The 9170-nt window shown below is 43.9% G+C and overlaps 1 pseudogene; it reads left to right on the top strand.

Moving 5' to 3' along the window:
• Window positions 1-259: 259 nt before the first annotated feature.
• On the top strand, window positions 260-4857 carry LOC150064706 (acyl-protein thioesterase 1-like; annotated as a pseudogene).
• Window positions 4858-9170: the final 4313 nt, after the last annotated feature.

Here is a 9170-nt window from a genome sequence, read left to right as displayed (position 1 = left end):
TTCACCTCCCACTCAACCCCCTGGCCCTTTGCACAGACCACTCAGTGTGAAAATTCTTCATGAAACACTTCCAAAAGTATGTTTCAGGGATGCCATAAAGCCCAAAGCATGCTCGCATGCCCTTGGGCCAGGCCAGCGCCCGCTTCTCCCTTCCCCTTCCAACGTGCTGTCTGCTGAGCCCAGTAGAAGTGTGGCCTGCCACCTGCAAGGCCACTGCCAAGGTTATTTTCCTTCATGGACTGGGAGAAACTGGGCACAGATGGGCAGAAGCCTTTGCAGGTAACAGAAGTTCACATATCAAATATATCTGCCCACATGCGCCAATTGTGCCTGTTACATTAAATATGAATATGGCTCTGCCTGCATGGTTTGATATTGTTGTCCCAGGAAGGGGAATATGGAATTAAACAGGCATCAGAAAGTGTCAAAGCTTTGATAGAATGGCATGCCTTCTAACAGAATTCTTTTAGGAGGGTTTTCTCAGGGAGGAGCTTTATACACTGCTCTCACCACACAGCAGAAACAGGCGGGCATCACTGCATTGGGTTGCTGGCTTCCACTTCGGACCTTCATTTCCACAGGGTCCTATAAATGGCATACATAGAGATATTTCTCTTCTCCAGTGCCAGGAAGATTGTGACTCTTTAGTTCCCCTGATGTTGGGTTTTCTGAAAACATTAGTCAATCCGGCCAATGTGACTTTCAAAACATAGGAAGGCATGATGCACAGTTCATGTCACCAGTAAATGATGGATGTCAAGGAATTCATTGATAAACTCCACCTCCAATTGATTAATGTCACTAAGAGGCCTTGTAAACCAGCATCATTGTAGTCGATTTACAAACCTTCTCCCATGCGTGATCTTAAAACTTCTAATATTTGCGGCGGTCAAATGTTTTGCAAATACAATAATTCAGACTCAATAATGTCTCCCCATGGGAAACTTATGATCTTTTATGTTTCTATAGATGTATTTGTATAAGATAATCCAGAATATACTAGTATTAAAATAAGTGAAGCCATTAGCTTCCTTTTCTCAAATGTAATTCAGGAAAATAATAAAAGACTGCAACCAGTTTTTATTATATCATTTAAAGATTAGTATTCTTAGTGAAAATTTTTTCAGATATAAGCAAGAAGTAAAGGTATGAATGATGTGTTAATGCTGTGGCTCAGTCTAGGGAGTTGTTTCACAATTACTTAGCATTCATGCAGTGTCTGTATTTTTATATCTGTATTCATAGATATGTAATGATTATAATATGTAAGAATTAGATGGAATTACATTACCCCCAATACTAGGGATTATGCTTTTAAGTGTCAGAAAAGGGTAATACTGCCCTCATGAATGAATGGCTCTTTATTTGAAGGAGTAGGCTTCTTTCCAGATATCATTTCTATTTAATATTCTTCTATCCTCTCAAAAATAGGTTTGTTCTTTCTTGACTTTCATAGTAAACCAAATATTCCCTCCCTACCACAAACATCTACTATCAAGACATGCTGTAATTTTATATTATGACTCACAGGTACATGGTATTTAAAATCTATGTACATTATCAAAGAAGTCAAACATTAAAATTCTTGTACTATGCATTTCAAATAATTACATCTTAGTCCAAATTTAGACTTTATTACCAGAATCTTTAGGTAATAAGAATAATTCTGTGGTTTTCTTTTCTTATTTAAGAAAAGGATAGATCATAATCTGGTAGGTTCAGAGATGCTTAAGACTGATCTTAAAATTTAATTAGTAAAATGGCTGGGTGTAGCATAGAGTTTAAGATTACCTTTTCTGTATGTATGTTTTTAACCAAGTACTGCAGAAAACTTTGCATTATTTTCCCCTGCCAATAGACTTACTTGAAATGTTCACTTCAGTCAAATGAGTTTTTAAAGTTAGTTCTTTTGAGCCCGGCACTGGTGGCTCACACCTGTAATCCCAGCTACTCACGAGGCTGAGGATGGTGCCATGGGGGCGTGAAAGTCTGTGAGGTTCTTATATTCAGATAACCCCCTAAAAACCCCCACACAAACAAACAGAAGCCTGTAAGTAGAGTTCTAGCTGAAGTGGAAGGTTGCCACCTTTGCATGGAACAGCTAAAGGGTTAGTGCCCGGGCCCTGAGTTCAATCCCTAGTACCAGCACCAAAAAAAAAAAATAGAAATAGTAATCATTTGATTTTCAAGTAGTCAAAATTTCTGGTTACCAGTAAAAATGATTTAAAAACAAATTATTGTTAATAAATACCAGAACCCTATACTATGGAATCACAACTTTAATATGTAGCACAGGTGTATGTTTGATATTTCTGAACAGTGTTCATTTTTCTGCTGTATTTTAACTGACCAATATTAAGAATGCATCTTTATAAATGGGTGCAAACTGATCATGGAATTTACTAATGGACTATATAGGATGCTAATAATGAAGCCATGTGTTTGTGTCTGGATTTGAACATTTTAAACAATCATTTATTAGATTTGCCTTGAAGAACATAAACTTACTTCAGTCACACAAATCAGTAAGGTCTTTATGGCAAGAAATATTCCCGTGAAGTGTGCTGTAATGTGGGAATATGAAAATGTTTTCCACCGTTTCTATCAATGTGAAATACAACTTAATTCTGACTTAAAAAAAAACAAAACATAAGGACTGCTGTCTGCAACTAAGTAGAAGCAAAGTAAATAAATAAAATAATATCACCGAAAAGGGGATATTAAAAGAGAAAGGGGATGCCACTGAAATCTGCCCAGAAAAGCAGGGGAAATACAGACTGTTGATCATTCATTCCATGACAGACTGCAAGTTCTTTCCACAGAAGGACCGCACACATGTGGTTCCTGAGCAGATACACAATCCTGATGTACCAGGTAAACGCTTAATGTGCATTTAGTGTCAGGAGGCTCTGCAAACCACAAACCACAAACAAGCCAGATGATATAGAAGCTGACAGCCTGAACAAACAGGCCTGCAAGAATAGGTGCACACCAAAAAGCAGATCAAACCAACATAATTCTTCCTTCCTTCCCTGGTAATTTCTCCATCAGTGGCAGAAGGTGTGCAGGAAATACCTTCCCCTCAGCAGTCCACACTCCGCTTGTCTTAGTATTGTTATTAAAGCCAACAAAATTAGTAATTTGACAATTAGTTCCCCACTTACTTGAGGAGACATGAAAGGGAGAAGGAAAGTATTTTAACCAGATTATAATGTGGCTCTGACACGTCAGAATCCTGTCATGTTATAGTCTCCCGACTTTAACATTTTCATGTCTGATTTGGCAGGTTATTAAAATAAATGAGGGTGCAATGTGCTGCCACTCCCCTCCTCTCTAATGGGAGTTGAGGAATTCGCAAGCCCACAATGTAAATTGACCGATCTCAGAGACTGAAAGGATTTAGCTAAAGTGGACAATTAGAATCATTTCTGCAGAGCTGAGTGAAATATTCCTTGTTATTTTAATAATTCAGGCCCAGGGTAATTTTTGGAGGCTGAGTTTGTCAAGATAATGTGCCTGGCGCTTGTCTGCTTGTCATTTCTAACTCAATCTCACATGTTACAGGTGCAGTCTGGCTTACAAAACAGGAAAATCATTCACTGGAGAATTTGCATATGGAATACAGATGCTCCTGAAGGAGGGGAAGGTGGAGACACAGATTGACAGGCGGCTGCTGCAAGGCGGATGCCGGGTGACGGGCAGAGTCCTAGGGCCAACAGAAGCTGCACGGCTGTGCTGGGGCAGCGGGAGGCCGGACCCCCAGCGGCAGGCCACGGTCCTGGGTGAGGGCCTGGCAGGCCAGCACATCTTGAGCACCTCACACTGCTTCAGTTAACCAAGGAGTGCAGGCGGAGGCATTTCCTCCCGGGAGGGACCCCAGCAGGCGCCCGTGTGGGCCTTGAACACCTCACCCTGGGCTGCCCCAGGCAGGACCCTGGAATTCCATCTCAAACCTTTGGGAAAAAGATGTGCTTAGAGAATGCTGCGTGAGTTTCAGAACCCTAAGACTGGAGATTTCGCAGGGATATCAGTGATGACCCGTACGGACAGCTTTGGGGGTGTCTCACAGATGAAGGCATCACTCGTGATTACAACGGCTGGTATAAATCCAAGGGCAGCTTGTTCTGTGAGTCTAGCAGGAGATGGAATGGTCGCACTAACCTGAAATTAGGAAGCTGGGATGCGTAGCACTGAGGGCCGAGTGGCGCCTACTCGCTGTGCTCATGTGCCCTGGGCTTGGGGCGCTTTCTGGGTGACAGGAGACTTCAGGAGAGGAGGTTCTGGTCTGCAGTCTTCCCAAGGCCGCTGCACGAGTTCATCAGGGCTTCCTTGCATCTCTGTCTCATTTATCAGTCTCCCTCTGTTACTCAACCGTCTTCTCAGCTGTGCTCAGAGAGTGCTGGGGATCTAACACACCTAGAGTCCAGCTCTGATCATGGCACCAGTTGTCCCCATCCATGGTTCACTGACAGGCCCTGCCTCGTGCTCACACCTGGCTGAAAGGGACACAAGGAAACAGAGCACCCGTGACGCCCAGAGTCTCCACACCAGGCCTCAGGCAGCAGACGCTCTGGCCAACTCCTGCAGGAGTTGCTCCCTCCACAGACACCTTCCAGGCAGCACCATCTGTAAGGAGAAAGTTGAAGAGGCAGCTTGGAAATGGCAGTGTCCCCTCACGTCTCTTCCAGTCCTTCTCTCATTACCCAAACCAGGAGAAAATGCCTTTTGTAGATTTCTTTTCCTTGCGTTTTCCCACTGAACCATTCTCTAGTGTACAAGACCCCACCCATCAAGCAACCCATAGACAGCATCCATCTGTTCACGCACAGCACCTGCGGCGTGATCGTGGTGGTTTGATCACTATTCAGTAGTAGAGTACACTTGTATATTTTTCATATCCACACTAAGCACACAAGTCTTCATTGTGTTCATTGTAAATAAAGAATGGCTAATTGACAAGGTCAAGTACATTTGTTTAACAGACTACAGTGAGCCCAAGCCAATCACCATTGTGTAGGATACATTTTGCATAATTACTTCCATTAAGCTCATTCTTATAATGTATATCAACTGTAAACTTCACCCACTCTGTCACAGACAGTGGGAGGTAAAGAGCCAAGTATGAAGTGAGCTGTCCCAGGAATGGATGAGAAGCCCTGCCTGTGCGTCTGTTTGCCTGAAGACTGCACTCTCACCCAAATCCCACATGGCTGGTTTCCCTTTTCTCTTCTCTTATCTTCATCTGATTCCCAAAGCCAAATACCTCCGTGATTTGAAAATCTGTAGGAGATTAGAGGCCACTTATCTCAATGCCAAAATACCTCAGATGGCAGTCAGGTACTCAGAGAAGAAGATGTGCAAAAAAACAATAGGCCATGCTTACATGGAGAAGTCAACTTAATCTCACCCCTGCACCAGAATTGCCTCTGATAGTCTACAGTGACATGGCTTATGACGGAAAGGTAAAATATGTCATCACATAACACCTCCTCCTTGGAGGAACAAACATGTTTCTGTCATCATCCTCTCTCTCTCTCTCTCTCTCTCTCTCTCTCTCTCTCTCTCTCTCTCTCTCTCTCTCTCTCTCTCTCTCTCTCTGTCTCTCTGTCTCTCACTGTCTCTGTCTCTCTCTCCCTCTCTCGGATATCACTGCCATCCCCTGCCCAGGGGAGGGAGGCTCACCACCACCAAGAGACATTGCCTTGTCTTCTTAAATGTCGCCAAGAAGCCTTTTCTACTAGCCAGCCACAGCCTTCCAGACTTTCACAGACTGCAAACCTACTCTGAAACACGTTTTAAATGTTCTTGTGTGAGAATCTTCACTTAGCGTCTGCAACAGACCTTTTGAACTTATTGGAATATTCATATGAGTACTTTGCCAGTTCAGTCTCATTTTAACAATAACTACTTTTCCAGAATTCAGCTAGACTTTCCCTTTCCACGCCACATTTACAGAAAGATAGAAACAATGCCATCCACTAAAGGATGGGAAGCAACAGACAGAGCTTCCGAACAGCCTGCCTTCGCCCCCCCCAACAAATCTGCCCCCCCCCACCAAATCTGCCCCCCCCACCCCGGTGCTGTGGTCTGCACCACTTGCTGTTGACCGAGGGCCAGGAGAACTTGGTATTCAAGGCAAATACTGATCAGAGCACAATTTATTCAGAATGGCTTTCACCTACAGGCGCAAAATATTTGTTTGAACGATCACTCAGGCTAAAACACAGAGTGGCTATTTTTTTTTCTCTGCTGGTTACCTGGTTGCTAACTCAATTCTGGCATTTAATCTAGAGTTTAGCTGCATTTGTGTCAGCTATGTTGTGGTTGTGTATGTAGATTCTTGTGTGTTCTATATCTTATTAAAAACATACCCTTTAGGCTGTTGAACATACGCCCCGCTGTCTGGCCTTCCTTGGCAGCTCATAACAGCAGCCACAGCCCTTCCGCTGCTTTCCATGTTGCCTCTACTCAAAGGCTCTCACAAGACGCTGGCAATTGCATTAACCCTAAAGAACCCAAGCAGAAATCCATCAATGAATGAAGTTAACCCTACAGAGCCCAAACAAATGCACAAACAAGAGCACTTCCAGATTCCTCGGGTGAAGGAATTGTGAACTGCACAGATTGTAGACGTACAGGACAGACAGTTCTTTGTTCATGTTCATTAAAACTCATATGGCCCATGGTCGTGACCCCAGCCATTCAGTGAGCCCAGGAAGATGCTTTCTAGTGTAAGGACGGCCTGGCTTAGGTGGCGAACTGGAGCATGGCCTGGGCTGCACAAGAGATGCTATCACACTCATTCATTCACTCTCCATTCATTCATTCACTCTTATGTGCATAAAATACTCTAGGTTTGATTCTGAGCATGCCTTGGCATGAGAGAGCCTGGCTGTCTTCATGCTTGTGCTACAGCCATGCACACACTTACGATTCCTTCAGAGAAAAGAGTCTCTGTTCTCTGGAAAGAGGAGTGCTACTTCATGAAGAAGAGAAAAGTGTTAGCCAGAAGCCAGTTGTTCAAGTCTGTAATCCTAGCTGCTTTGGAAACTGATTGCCACAAATATGGCAGAAAAGTTCAAATGACCCCTTCTCTACTAATAACTAGACATGCTTGTTATCTTAGCTGTGTGAGAAACTGCACTAAGAAGGACTGCAGCTCTAGGCTAGGAAAGATAGAAGAATGCCAAATGGTATACAGCACAAGTAGAGGGAGATTGTTTCCAAGCTCTTCTCCCTGAAGAGCTTGGAATGAGGTTCTGCACACAAGCTGTGAACACAGCGGACCCAGAATATGTCTACTTTTCCAGCAGAGTAGGAAAAAAAATCTCTCATTGTCCAGATTGCAACCAACCAGGCTGCCAGGGTCTTTCTTACAGTCACAAGCATGTCATTCTCCGACTTAACCACGACCTCTCGGTCAAAAGCACAGCATCTCTCGTTCTCGGTGTGTTTCCAAGCCCAGCGGCCTCCTGGCCTCTCTTTCTGATGTGGACAGCACCTTTGAAGGGAGAGCCAGACAGCGGTCCAGAGTACAGTTCACTCCCAGTTCACAGAATGTCACTGGCTTTTATTTTGAGGCCCCTGTCACAGTGGCCCTGGCCCTTGCTCAACATGGAATGCTATTACTAGCATAGGTAATTTGGACGCAGGATAATTCTGATGCTAGAAAGAGAAGAAAAAAAGTTTAAAAAATATCATTTAAAAAATTATTTTTTTTTAAATACTGACAACTGTGTCTTTATCACTTGCCATCAGGCAAAAGATCAACTAATCCATCAAAACCTTGGGATTCAGCCTCTCAGAAATGTCGCCTTCCTGGTGGAAACCCTGCCTTGTCAGCTGGTCAGAGGGTTCCACTGTTTCAACAACCTCGCCGCTAATCTGACATTGATTTAAAACTTGCCATTTACATGAAAATGCCAGTCCCTCTGCGGGGCCTTGGCAGACTCTCCAGGGGTGAAGCAGTGTGTGTGTGTCACCCATAGCAAGATGGCACCTTTGTGATGTGGGTGGGAGTTGTGAGATTGAGAGGGAAGCGTCAGAGGCGGTGACACCAGGGAAGAGAAAAGGCCGAATGTCCAGAGTGGTGCTAATGAAACCACTGAATCCACATCCACTGCATCCACATGGCCTCCCTGTGCCAAGCCAGTGCTTTGAAGGAAACAATGCAAAGCCTTCCGTGGCAGCCAAAGCCATGGCTCTTCCGTGCCCCTAATCTAGCAGGCCCAACCCATTACCAGTGGAAGATCTGTCTTATCTGCAAGTGGATGGAGCTGCAGCAGTTGACAATGGATGAAGAAGAGATCTCTCTCAGACCTTATGTCATTCGATATAATTGATTTTAGTCTATGGTAAGGGTGATTTCAGAGGGGTTACAGTTACATAAGTAAAGTAGTGAGTTATTTCTTGTCAGACATTGTTACCTCCTCCTTGTTTCTTCTCACTTTCTCCCCCTCCCCCCCCGCCAAGTTGAAAAGTTCATTTCCAACATAGTGTCCTGCGAGCATGGCTGTTGCATTGGTTTATCCTTTGTCCTTCACCCCCCCCTTTTGTGATTCATCTTCCCTTCCCTAATTATTCCTTTTCAAAGCCTTATAATCTAAGATATAGTCTTACAATGGAGGATAAAAAGGAAGGAAAGGACATTTGGTTATAAACAGTAAAAGCAAAGCTTCCCGCCCAGAAGAAGCATGGTTTCAAATCACAGGCTTGCTCTTCTAATGCTCTTCACATCGTGTTTGATTTTGCACGTCTTATGCCTTATGAAAGTGATACTCCATCCAGCATTCTCTTCCGTAGTTCTTCACCCTCCCCAAACAGATTCTGCCTAGCTCCTTCAGAGTGCAGAGCTCCAGCTCTGCCTGCTTTTCCACCTCGTGTCACCTGCTTTGGGCGTGGCAGAACACTCTGTGATGGATCAGTGACCTGCTGAGAAGGTGATCACTTCCACAAAGGGTAGAGCTGAGTTCTCTCAGCTCTCCCATTATTGCCTCCTCTGAGTCTACAGGAAAGACAAAATAATATGCCAAATGTGAAGGTCAAATGCTGAATGAACCTTCTAGAAACGTGGTTCTTCTACTCAATGATGCTTTCAATCACCAGGAGAGCTGGGGCTCATCCCTGATTTTCTGATCTAGCAACCTGGAAGAAATTTTCATAAATCTATA

Source organism: Megascapheus bottae, chromosome 4 (assembly GCF_031878675.1).
Source record: "Megascapheus bottae isolate mThoBot1 chromosome 4, mThoBot2.hap1, whole genome shotgun sequence".
Classification (NCBI taxonomy): Eukaryota; Metazoa; Chordata; class Mammalia; order Rodentia; family Geomyidae; genus Megascapheus; species Megascapheus bottae.
The sequence above is the reverse complement of the archived record's forward strand: the minus strand, read 5'-3'. Positions and strand labels throughout refer to the sequence as shown.